Genomic DNA, 14,421 nt, shown 5'->3' with positions numbered 1-14,421 from the left:
TGGTCAGCCCTTAAATGAGGTCTAGAGGAGGTGGAGTCAAGATCCACCCCTTCCAGGAGCACAGCTAAATTGTCTCACCAGTGCCCCCACAGCTGACCTGACACTTGTCTCTGCTGATTAATCAGAGGTTCAGGCTGTGATTACCCATTTCCCATATACCAATATAACAATTAAAGAAGAATAAATACATTTTACCTGTAAACATCTCCCCCCAGTAAGCTGCCCATTGGAAATATATATATATATATATATATGGTTCTGCATAGATATACTAAGACTTTTTTTGCTTAATTTTGCAGAATCACAGAGTCATACAATTGCAGAGGGTGGAAGGGGCCTTGAGAGATTGTCAAGTCCCCTCCTAAAGTAGGTACCCTACAATAGATCACACAGTTAGGCATCCAAATAGGTCTTGAATATCTCCATAGGAGACTCCACATACCTCTGGGTAGCCAGTACTCTATCACCTTTACCATAATGAAGTTATTCCACGTGTTCTTACAGAATTTCCTATGTTCAAGTTTTAGGCCATTACTCCTTGTTGAATTCCCACCACTGAGAAGAACCTGGCCTCATCCACTTGGCCTCTGGCCTCCCCTTAGATACTTATAAACATTAATCAGATTCTCCCTTAGTCTCCTTCTCCCCAGGCTGAACAGATCCAGGTTACTCAGCCTTTCATCATACGGAAGGTGCTCCAGGACATTTACCATCTTTGTGGCCCTGCACCGAACTCCTTCTAGTAGATTTTTTGGACTGTGGAGACCAGAACTGGACACAGTATTCTAAATTTGCCCTCAGCAAGGCAGAGTAGAGGAGGAGGACCACCTCCCTCAACCTACTGTCCACAGTCTTTTTAATGCACCTCTGAATACCACAATTGCACACTGCTGGCTCATGGCCAACCAGCTGTCCACATGAACAACCAGGTCCTTCTCCATAGAGGTCCTCTCCAGCAGGTAATCCCCTAACCTGTACTGATAAATGCAGTTATAGTTATTCCCCCTCAGGTGGATGACTTTACATTTGCTCTCATAAAAGCTCATCAGATTCCTCCCTGCCCAACTCTTCAGTCTATTTACTCATACCAAAATAACAAATATGATAAAAGTTCAAGAGTCCTATGCAGTATCATTTTATAAATGAGGCTGGATTATCCTTGAAATTAAAAGAAATAACTCAGAAGGGCAATGAAAAATAATTTACATATGTATCAACAGTGAAAAATCTTAATTTCCAAGAACTACCCTAGGAGCAATAGTTGGAAATTATTTTGTTTCCCCATGTAAACTAAGATATTTCTCTTAAATCCAGTAAGATCTATGAATTTCTTTTAAATACTTGCACAAAGCACAAGAAAGGGTTGAGGAAAAAATAAAATGCCTATGAGCTGAAACTTAATAGATTGCAGTTGGTTGCTCCAAACTGTTTGTGGTTAAAAGCCTTTTAAAAGCACAGTGTTATTACACTATGAGTAAGTCAGGCTTGCTTTCTTTCTCTCTCTCTTTTTTTTTCCTCTGCAGGGTAATTTTTACCAGGAATTGTCACCTTGAGCAAATCTTACATTAACCCAAATACCAGATGTTAATTTCCCCAAGCCATTTTTGTGTGACTTTCTTCCCTGAAGTATCATGGAAACCGTAACTCCAGTTTCAAGGGTACTGAGCACCCAGGGTTCCAGTTAAACCAATAGTGGCTGTGGATGCTGGACAACCTTTAAAAACAAGTTATAAGGCAATGCTGCTGACATAGAGAAAGTAGTTCTGGAGACTCCTAGCATGGAGAACACCCATTGACTCATCTGGTATTTCCATACATGAAAGCTTGGAAAACTACTTTCTATTCTCAAATCTTAGGAGAAGCTGAGACTTCATTTTGGATTTTCTTAGTTTCCATCTCACTTAACCACTATGAAGTAAATTAAAACTACCCACTCTGTGTGGATGCATTTATGTACTTGTGTTTGTGTACAGATTGATATATAGACATGCATACACACATACATAAATCCTTCTGTATTTTCCACTGAAATAGCAAATACAAAACCCTTTGGTCTTCAGCATTTTCCTGTTTGGAGTTGACAAAAAGTGAAATGAAATGCATACATATATGATTAATATTTCTGCCAATACCAAAGAGAAGACCTGTGTCCTAGAGAAGCAGCAAACCAACCACTGTCAGTGCCATTTTTGGTGGTCTTCCAATTCTGAGAATATGAGCATATGTACCTTGTAGTAGGATATCACTTTATTTTTGGTAAATTCAGTCCTGTGAACTTTCATTCTTCTCGGCAAACAATATGGATGTAAGAGCTTCATGATTAATATAGTTTGTACCAGTGTTACTGGGAAGCCATCTGGTCAGATTAGGATTGCCAGAGCTTCGGATGCATTCTGCCAGCTTCCAAACAGGATTAAAGGTGGAAGAAGTAGGCTCTGTAACATATGGTTCACTATGATGGCTTTATATTTTCTTGGAACTCCCTCAAAATAAGCAAAACTGCCTTTGCATTGTCAGAAAAGTACAAGGAAAAGATGAAAGGGCTTAGCATTGGGAGCTTGAGGAAAACTGGGCTTTAAAAAGGCAACAAGTGATTGACACAATATGCCAGACGCCTCCTATCATAATTCACAACTCTGAATTTCAAGAAGAAGAAAGAGAAAGAGAAAAAGAAAAAGAAAAAGAAAGAGAAAGAGAAAAAGAAAAAGAAAAAGATAAAGAAAAAGAAAAAGAAAAAGATAAAGAAAAAGAAAAAGAAAAAGAAAAAGAAAAAGAAAAAGAAAAAGAAAAAGAAAAAGAAAAAGAAAAAGAAAAAGAAAAAGAAGAAAAGAAAAAGAAAAAGAAAAAGAAAAAGAAAAAGAAAAAGAAAAAGAAAAAGAAAAAGAAAAAGAAAAAGAAAAAGAAAAAGAAAAAGAAAAAGAAAAAGAAAAAGAGGAGAAGAAAAAGAAAAGAGAAAAGCATTGTTCTTTACAAATGTTCTGCAAAGCGAGTATTAAAACTAACAACAAAGAAATAATGGTTTTATACTAGCTTGTTTTAATGGGAAAAACAACATCAATAAAAACAACATAAAACAGCTGCGAATATGAAGCTTCCTTATGTATTCCTTAGCAAAATAAGGCAGTGCTGAGCTGGGACCCAAATCTGTGCAAAAGGCATTTATCTTGCAAATATTGTCCTGATTGTGTTCTGAGTAACCTCTTTTAGTCAGTGGCTGGCATAAGGAGGAGTCTTCCAGATCTTTTGAGAACAGGTCTGAAAATAACAGCTCCTAAAATCTCTTGTCTCACTGCATGGAAATGGTGATTTACACTTTCATGAGAAGATAAGAGACCATGCAATTTTACCAACATTAGTTACATATCATGGAAACAAAGATACAAAAAAGGTGTCCATGGATAGCCATAGCAGTTCAAGCGAAGGTGAAGTTTCACCCTTTTTTATGCTGCTTCATATGCAAGTAGGTAGGGAAAAAGCTACCAAAAATGTAGCAAAATTTTTTTAAGGTCCATCTCCATCTGCAGATGGAGATCTGATCTTCAGATCAGTTCACTGAGCTGAAATAGTGAATAAATGCTCTCTCCCTAATGCTTTGTAAAGGGAAGATGTCAAGGCAGGAATACACAGCCAGAAGAGTAGGAAGAGAAAGGCTGCTCATTTCAATTATAGTCTTTCACGTAGGTTCCATTATAATAGTCACGAAATCACTCCTGGGAAGGAAAGAGCCTATGCCATAGTGGTGGAGTGAACCATGTGTTTGGAACTACCACTTCCTTTCTGTATAAGGAAACAAGTAATAACCAAGTCCCCTTCAAGATCTTCTACTTCTCAAGTCTTCCCATCCTGTTCTCCTGAGTCATTTTCTTCCACAGATGTCTCTACTTCTTTGGTTCTTATGAAACAGTGCTCCTTCCAATTAGAAGATCCTGAATCTTCCTTCTCTTGTGTGAAGCACATGGATTTGGTATGTATTCTGTTTGGCACTCTATCTATCCCATACAGTTGGAGTGACAAGAGGACATTATAACCAAAGTTTAAAAAAATTCAAATGTTTGTACATACATGGAAGAACATTCTGCTGCTCAACTTGACTTCCAGTAGCAAAGTTCAGGTTTGTGGCCTGAGCAAACATTAAGAGGCAGGACTTAAACACAGGTTTTATGTCAACAGTCATATGTAGCCATGAACTTTTTTTGCTCTGTGATGTAATGTTAACTCAGGCAACAGAGGCCTACACTTTTAATATGAGGACATATTTATAGCTCTTTATAGGTAGACACAGGCAAACTTTTGTCAACATGAACACAGCCTGTAGCACTAAAAGTTCAAACATAGCGTAGAGCAACTATGGAATCAGCCAAGGAAAATCAAGTTAAACAAGAACAGAATTTCTAGTTTACCCCCAAAAAATTTAAAAAAAAAAATAAAAAAATCTCCTTTTTTTTTTTTCTTTCCTTTAATTAAAACCAGACATTTTCATATGAGTAAAAAAGAAAGAAGAAAAAACACAAAAAGATACTTGTTCATTGTCCATTTGTTCACCTTTAACATTCAGGAGGATAAACAGTCCACAAGTTGGATGTGGTATTGACATAAGAGGCATCATTCTAACTAATATGGAACATAGAACTTTTACTGGAGAGTAAAAGCAGTGAGTACAGAATGGCAATTTTCTGTTTTGAATATTTGGAAGGTAGGCTCACACTATGACCTGCTTCCAGTTTCCAGTGGTATTAGGGATGATGCCAGTAAAAATCCAGTTGTCACAAAAGAACAAGTTATAGTATATATTAAACCACAGGGAAAAAAAAAAAAAAAAAAAAAAAAAAAAAAAAAAAAAAAAAAAAAAGAAAAAGAAAAAGAAAAAGAAAAGGAAAAAGAAAAAGAAAAAGAAAAAGAAAAGGAAAAAGAAAAAGAAAAAGAAAAAGAAAAAGAAAAAGAAAAAGAAAAAGAAAAAGAAAAAGAAAAAAAGCCAACACAAAAAAAGCACAGAGAACTTTCAAATAACATTAAGAGTATGACTTAAGCCCTCAAAAGCTGGGAAATTCAGAGTTAGGGCTGCAACTCTGTCCTCAACTCACCTCATTTTGTTTAGGTATTATAGCAGATACAAAGAGACCTCCATGGTTCTGGTTGACAAGCATTTGTGCAACATTTGGCATTTGTCTGTGCCAAATTTAGTGTGCCAGTTTAGCTAGAGACAACAAAACCTTCTCATAGAAAAGAACATTACATGAGCAAAAATACAGAACACTGCATTGAATGTTAATAAAATGCATGTTTCCCTTTACTTGATTAACACTGTAAATCATGTTCCTGGACTTTGGATAGTTAATTTCTGAAAATATTTGCTGGGAAACATGAGAGTAGTGGGCTCAACTATGATTGCATCCAGGTTTGGACCGAGTATGCAGGTGATCACAGTGACTGTTATTTGAATGTTCTATTGACAACAGACAAAACACAATTGCAACAAAGTGAGCAAATAGCAATGACTCTGTAATGGAAAATATATTATCATTTGATCAAAGTGATGAGAATCAATAAAAAGGATAGTTAAATGTAACAGCAGGTTAAGAGACGAGAATAAAAAATGTCTAAAAGCAGAATACTAGCCTCAGAAATTGAAGGAAATATTTTTTCCTGATATCTGAGAGCAGGATAGGTTGCATCAGTCTGAGCTGATGCTGTGAAGAAAGAAAAGCAGAGCAACATATCTACATGTTTTATTTATCCCTACTTATGTCTTACACTTTCTGAAGTAAAGAGTGATTGCTTTTTGCAGCATTCAAACTTTATTATGTTTGCTTTCATGAGTCGTAAACATTCAGGATTTCCATTTAAATTTGATCAACTTCTGAATCACTCTAGCAAATATTATGAGTAGTTCCACCATCCCAGCAAATTTCAGACTTCCATGAAGGAAAATTTCTGTCATTTACCATCTTCTGCAGATAGAATTGAAGAGGTGGCTCATGATTTTTCTGACTCATCATACAAGAAGAAATGTTTATCTCTGAAGAGATGAGCCTGGGATGCTTACAACATTAATATTTTGAAAACTGCTCATCTGGGGGTGAAAGTTTGACAGTGGTGTTTTCTCACCTTCAAAATTCATAGGTTGACAGAATTTCAGAGGTCAGAAAGAAGCTCTGATGGCTGCCTTGCCTAAGGAACCTTCTCAGAACAGGGTTTGAGCAGCCTGCTCAGACTCATATCCAGTCAGGTTTTGAATATCTCTAAGGATGAATAGTCTACAACTTCCTGGGCAACCTATTCCTGCTTGATCACTCTCATTATATATATATATATATATATACAGTTAGAACTTTATATATATATTATTTATGAGAGTGATATATATATATATATGTTTAATCAGAATTTAATGAGAATTTTCTGAATTTCAGTTCATTGCCTTTTTCACAGAATATCAACAAGAAAGTTGTAACTTCATCTGTATTACTCCCTGCATTCAGGTATTTTTACACTTCAGTAAGATCCACCTCCCTTTTTAGGGCTAAGTAATCCCAGCCCTCTCATTTTCTCTTCATGTTTTGGATTGTCTAGTCCCTAACTCACTTTTGCAGGACTTGCTCCTGTATGTCCACATCCATGTAACCTTTTTTCTTGAAGCTTAAACACTGTGTTAGTACATGACTGATAGAGGATAAGCAGAAACACAAGATCAGCTACAAAGATAGGACAGAGTTTCTATAATCTAGCAATGTACCCAAAAATTCATTTTGAATTAACTGTAGCAGAAAGCAGAAAGCAGAAAACTTACTCACATGCTCTAACTGCTGCTCTACATGGTTACTTGTCAAGCCAATGTGACTTTATTGTGAGTGCTAAGCCTGAACATGCTGAATACAATTTGTATAAAACAGTATTTTGGGGCAAGCAGTATGACAAATGTTATTGAAAAGCAGACCTCAATTTAATTCTCTATAGAGTCATTCTTGCATTCAATAACTTTAATTTAAATGTACCACATTCAATCTCTCACTTCCCTTCCAAATATCAAAATATTTGGATAAAAAGTTTAAGCTTCAGTGAATAACATCCCAGAAGAAAATGAAAAGGAATTATCTTACTGCAACATATTCTGAAATATTAAAAAGCACAGTTCTTCAACTCAGGACAGTGATCACAACTATGACCTGAAACCCTGTTAAACCCAGAATTCATTAAAAGCAGTAAATACAGCTGATGTTCCTTGTAAGGGTTGCAAATATTCTGAACAAGCCACGAGCAAATTTTCAGCACAGTTGCACTAAGTTGTATTTGTGTTTGAATAAAAATAACAAAAATGCATATTTTTGCATAGTTCCAAAACAAAATCGATGTGCCAGGAGGGAGGGAAATGTAGGCTGTGCTGAGTTTAACTTTACAGTTTTGAAACAACCAAAACTCATGTTAAACTGAACCTGATGAGTGCGTACAATCACAGGAATCAAAACAAAACTAAGGAAAAAAAAGGATGTAATGGAATGGAATATCTGTCAGGGTATCTAGGTGCTTTCTGGTCCCTATCACAATCACATAGATTAACACATTCAACGGAGACTTTTACGTGTATTCTCACCAGCTGGGACTGTTACTGGAATAGTGTGCGTAATTCTGAGGCTCACTATTAAAATAATTTTTAAAAGATATTTAAACAATTTATAGGATTCAGAAAGAAAAATAAAAATGAAGCATGATTTGGAAAATTAATCTTAAAATGATAATTTATCCAAAGTAAGTTCATTTATCCAGTTAGGTGACCTGATAGTAGTTTTAGTCATTAAATTACAAGGCTTTAAATAGTGTTTTTTGTTTGTTTGTTTTTAATTAAAAGAAAGAAAAGAAAAAAAAGGAAAAACTAAGCTAGAAATTAAAGTTGAAAAATTAATAATATCAATGAGCGTATTTCAACTTATCATAATTCTCTAACAAATAATGTAAAAATCTTACAGAGAAATTATTTACCACTTTATTGTGCTAAATGAAAAAGTAATGCCTTAACACACTTTTCCTATATTAGGGTTAATAAGATAAGGCTCAGAATAACAACATTATGATAACTTCTGTCACAATGCAGAGAACATATTGGGAAGAACTCCCATAAAGGAAAGACTGGATGTTGTGTTGAGGGACGTGGTTCAGTGGGAGCTATTAGTAATAGGTGAACGGTTGGACTGGATGATCTTTTAGGCCTTTTCCAACCTTGGTGATTCTATGATTCTATGAAATAGCCATTTAGTAGGTACAGAGACAAGAAAGTAAGTTGAAAATTTCTGATTTTACAAAATTTCTAATGATGCTTGTTTCCACTGTGGTCTAAATTCCATCAAAGTAAATAAGATTTTTCCTGCTGGCTAGGAAAGACAGAATAAGAAGCAAAACTTCTGAAATATTTTACCCTTATTGTTGCAAAAAAACTGATGTTTGACAAGGAGTTAGCTATTCTTCACATTATCTTAATAGCAAGTTCCTTAAGAAAAACAAACAAATAAATGCTGATAATAATTCTCACTTAAGGTAATTCTGCTCTGAGAGCAAAGTAATGATGTATACAATCACATTTGAAGCCTTAGAAAATAATCTTTACAACAATATATCTTGCAAAACTATTCTTCCTGAAGCATTACAGATCATATTGCTTATCAGCTGTCAAAAACAGAAATGGAGCTAGAAATCCCTACTCTATCCATCCATGTAATGCAACCAGCCTCAAGTGCAACTCAGCATGTTCCAGTGTCTCACTGATACAAAGTTACTGAGAATTTGAGACAGCAAGATAACAGAACTAATCATTTTACAAGAATATACAAGATATTTACAACTGGAATTTGCTTTTACTTTTGCTGTCCCACAACACAGCAGTAGTAACTCAGAAACAAATCCTCAGCTACTATAAAAGCTGTACTCTGAATCAACAGAACATGAAAATATTCAATCAAAATGAAGTCAGAACATAAAAGCTCTTTTAGAGGAGGGCTGTTGGTGGCCCTTTTTAAGACTCATCTCCTTGGGATTAAGATGTCTTTTCCTGTGTATCTTGCAATGGGGTTAAGCTAGCAGAAGTTAATCTGGAACAACAATTCAAGTTATGCAGTCAATTGAACAAAAGGTTCTCTCAAATTACTGGGAGTTCTGCTCAGTTGAAGGCCCCAGAATTTGGCCCAGTAATAGAAGGCCCTACTCCAATTAAGTTATTCATTTTTAGCCCTAAGCATTCCTCTTCCTCAGTGGTGTGTGCCAAGAAAACTCAAAAACTGTGCACCACAGAAGTAATATTAAACTTTAACAATGCTTTGCTCTGACACAGGGAAGACTCACAAAGCTATTTAGAAACAATGGCATGATCTGCAGCTGGAGCCAGGGAATTCACAATATATGATACTTACAGATGTGCTGTCCATTGTTCGTTCATCTCCTATGATTTTAATGCTTATGTTTTTCTTACATCTCTTGTTCCTCTGCACAGAGCTTAACCTAATGCACTTAAATTGCACTAAAGCTACTGCTAGTTACATGTCTAAGATTGAAAATGACCAGTCAGGAAGTCAGCTGCTTATTTCTTAAATGTTACTCACTTGTAATTAATGAATTTCTACTTTTTATATTAAAATGTCATTTAATTGAACTGCAAATTGAAATTACCACTTTGCTTAAATGTTTGAAGTTTGTCTAATCTTGGTGATTTAGATAGACCAGTGAGTCAGTCCATTATATGTAACACAAAACAAACCATGAATAAGCTATTGAAGAGAGGAGAGAGTCATGTCTTACCAACTGATCTCTGCATTAATGGACTATTGATTGAATTCAAAGACTACATATTGTAAAAGGATTGATGAGAAGGGTACAACTAGTAAGTAATTATTCAATTAAGATAATTTCGACTGCTGGTTGTATGAGCCACCATTTCCTGACCCTGTTGTAAATAAGCATTCTTACTCCCATTTGGGTGCTAGCATTCACATAGCTACATGGTCAGTAAACTACTTCAGACAAAAAGTTAATAGCCTTCATTTGGGTTGCTACTCTAAAATTCAAAAAGCACAAATATACCCACAGTTGTCTGAGAATAGATGAGGTCACCACTTTTGGAAGAAGCAAATATTTAGATCATCTTCAAGTGACTGTGAAAGAAAAACTGTAGCTACATGCAGAAAACTACTTCTCATTAGCTTTTGCACTCCCACAGCATGTAACCACTCATTCTCATCCCCCTGCTAGTGCCTGAGAAGTCACCTCACAACTGGGAAAGTACAAAATGAACCCTGAAGAGGCAAAAATGTTGGTGTTAAGAGTAAACAGAATCAGACCATGAGAAAGCTTCTTTTTTAAATTGTGAAGAAGTTAAGAAAAGCTGCATCCATTATAACTCATAATGCTCTCAAACTTTCAGTCAAAATAGGAAAAAAAAACCAACAGACATCCAAAATAAAGAACACCTTTTGATAAATTTCATATCCCTGCACTGAAACATAGAAGTTCAAGTCTTCTAAGTTTTCTCAGTAAAATAGGTCCAATATTTTTTTTCTCTCCGTTTCTGAGGGGGAGGGGGGGGGGAGAACAAGTGAACTACTTGGAATAAAATTTGCTCTAAGAAATCTTATCTGAGACAGATTCATACCCTCAAAAATTAACTGAAATAATTGAAAGTTTAACTACTGAAAACAAGGTTACACAAGATGCATCTGAAAACCTTAATACTAGGTGGGATTTCCAGCCTGAATAATTATTTCTTTTCTGTAAAACCCTATGCGTGAAAATTTCTGGCGTTGTAGTGAAAACAACATTGTGCAGTATATGATGACACTTTTAAGTGTTATTCCTACAGGTGCTACATGAGCATATGCTAATACTGAGGCCTATGCAATAATAGCAATGATGATGATAGTAATAATAATAATAATTTATTTATTTTAGTAAAGATAAATGGATTATAGAGTAACTGATACCCACAAATAGCCCTGTAGCCCAAGCATATAGAATTATCATAATGCAACTACTTATAAACAAATGAAATTACACCCCCAAAATAACCTCAAACTTAAGCCTTCAAGTCCATAAAATAAGAATTATTATTTATTTATATGACTATATTGCTTACAGAGTCTAGTAAGGCACACTATGGATATACTGAAAACATAGCCCCTGCTTTCAAGAGCTTACAGGAAGAAGTCTGACCTATTTATCATAAAAATGTAGATCCAGATATTCAAAAGGGGTTTACTTGAAGTTATGTTTTGACTGCACATTTCTCAAAACCATGTATCACTTCAAGATCTTCTAGATAATATACCAGTAAAAGGAAATTTAACACACATACCCCCCTGAGCCTTGTGAGGGCCCAAGGGCTAATCAAGACCACTACAGGACTTTTAGAAACTAAATTGAATTAATCAGATCATCCCTGCTGTTTTCTGTTAATGTTTGGACAATCTTGCTTTTCTACAGTTTCTCTGACAGTCTGAGTAGAGGACAGAGAGCCAGAAACTCCTTGAGTTTTAATCCTGGCTCTGACGCTGATTCTCTCTGCGGCTTTGGGCAAGGAATCATTGTTCTATAGTAAAATGCTTGTATTGGCAAGATGATGAACTACTGTAGATGATCTAATAAAATTTTTCCATCTTTAATTTCTATGATTCTGTAATACTAACAACCTAAGTTTCAGACTCCTATCTGAAGAGATCAGATAAGCACCTACCCACATTTCTGGCTTGTTAACAAGGTTTTAAATTATAGGATATGGGACTTATAACAGGACTGAAGCTATGATGCATAATTAGTATGCTGTTTAGGATCTTGTTAATTTACATTGAACTGCATTACACCAAGTCAGATTTAATAGCCTCCTTTCCCTTCTACTAATGATTATACTAGCATTATTTCATAGGAAAATCTGCCTGCAGTGACTTGGGAACCCTTCTGTTATGTTTAGGTCTTCTCCAGAATGTTTCAGAAGAGGAAAGAAACATCCAAACCAGCCAATGGAGGATATTTTTTCTTCTGGAAAAGGTAAATGAAGAGGTTAAGCTCAACAGGGCAAAGTTCCTAGAGTGATGCTTATGCCAACGCATACAATGACACAGTCATTGTATGAATGCCTGCATTCCCCAGCTGTTATAACCAGCTCAGTTACACCCACTGGTTGCTGACTGAACATAGACTCTTATGGGTGACTCTGACTTGACCTGGAGAATGGACTGAAGAATAATAACTCCAAGCTTAACCTAAAAAAAAGTTAAAGCCACTTTGAAATCTGTTTGTTGGTTTGTTTTTTGGTTTTTGTTTTTTTCCCCCCAGATAAGCATGACATTAGCTAGAATGGAGAATCAAGCTGTTTTTGCTGATATTTAAGTGGCCTCTCAAGGCTGCAACTTGACAGAGAATCAGTTCTAAAGAGCTGATTACATATAAATGCTAAGTGTTTTTTTTCTTTGCTTTGTCTTCTCTCATAATTTGTTGTTTCTGGAACTACTCAACTGGAATTACTCTTTTCCATTTAAATCTTCTTTAAGGATTAACTGCAGTCTACTTATTTGTTCCACAGAGGTTTTTTGAAAGTTTACGGACAGTTCCTTCTTCCAACATTTGCTCTGATTCTCTTTCATTTTATTTTCCTCGTTGTAAATGTCTCTCCATGCAATTGCATCTCTTTGACTTCTAGTGATTCCCTCCTCAATTCTTTGCCAATCTGGAATCATCATCCTGCTAGGCAGCACACACTTTTTTCTCTCTCACTGCTTTCATAATTTCATATGATATCATAATATCATAATTTTGATATCATAATTATGTTATCATATGATATCATAATATCATAATTTCATAATAAAGCGATGCTTTATTCTTCAGCTTGTGGCCCTCAGCTCTTCAATACTTTCCCAAGAAACTAAGAACTTCCAAATCTCACCCCCATCACCATGGAAAGGAACTTATTTTAATAATATTTTTAAGTAGATTCTCCTGCTACATTTAAGTGCCTTCTTAAGAGTGCCTTTCTTAAGATCTCCATGGTAAGGATTATTCTTATTTTCAGATTTTACTATATATAAACATGAGAGTAATAACAGTATACATCTGAAAAGTTTTATTAAAATTTCTGTATTTAGAGAGACAGATGATGTGGTAAAATGAATTGCACTGCACTTATAATTAGCGTTTTTTGCTGTTCATTGAACAAGAATCAGAGCAAATGCTGTCTAGTGACTAACTAACTTTCTTCATTTGCTCTCTGATAAAGAATGCCACCTTGGTCCTTGGCTCCATTGCTACACAGCATGAGAAAGTATATAAACTGGAAGGAAGAATAATTGTTCCTTTACAGCTGCAATCTTTTTGCAGGGCAGACAAGTTGTTAGACTTTCTGTATTCTCCACATGGAAAATAAGAGCAAGCAATACAGGCAACACTGCATTAGCCACTATGAAGCTTGGTACCATTGCAGGAGGATGGGGTGACCTATAAGATGAAATGACATAAGAAAGCAGTCCCTCAAACCAGTGACAGACAACAGGGAGATAAATAGGATTTGTAGCTCTCATCAGGTTGCAATGCATTTTGAGGTTCTTTTTTAAGAAGAGCCAACAGCCATAAAATTACTCTTTGCAATCAGGTAACTATCTCCATATGAAAACGCTAACAATGTTGACACTAAAGTTATAAACTGAAATTTTGCCAAAATTAATTTTCACTCCAAAAGGGATTTATCTGCCATGCTATTTTAACAGTGTTGTATGACTTATGTCAATAGACTCTTGCTGTCTTAATTGTCTATAAAAATGTGACATTATAATGAAAAAAATTCATGTTTACTTGTATTTACTGGAAATATTGGTGGAGTTGTGAGGTTAATCAATCAGACCAACTACAGAGGAATGGCTGGTTAACCAGTTACCAAATTTCACTGGAAATGAACAAGCAAGCCTCCGGACATACAACAGTTAAAAGCTATTTCAATCAGAGCATAACAACTGAAAGACATCTAGAAATGTCTGGAAAGGAGGCCCCGCCCCCCAGAAAAAGTTTTACTTCATGAAAGTCACAAGAAAGTTATTATCCAAGCTAGGTCACTGACAAGAGACATTCTTAATGATCCCATTGAAATTATTAACGCATTTAAGAATTACTTTGCAAACTATAATATTATATCCTGGGAGAATATTGAATCATGCTAGTTACTTGGATGAAGATCAAAAAAACTCAGGATGAAAAGATCAGGCTCTGAGAAAGTTTAGAGTACTACATGCTTAACAAATTTAAATGCCAGACTATTTGCATTTAAATCCACAAAAGAGTGTCGACTGGTCCTACCACGTGGTTTAGAATTAAGGAATATCTAAGTACACCTCTGCTCACACAAAATCTTGACATTAATACAACACAAGGATAATGCTAGTACTACAGTTATACACTAAT

Source organism: Coturnix japonica, chromosome 1 (assembly GCF_054131305.1).
Source record: "Coturnix japonica strain WE chromosome 1, WE-NBRP24, whole genome shotgun sequence".
Taxonomy (NCBI): Eukaryota; Metazoa; Chordata; class Aves; order Galliformes; family Phasianidae; genus Coturnix; species Coturnix japonica.
This window is presented reverse-complemented; position numbering follows the sequence as displayed.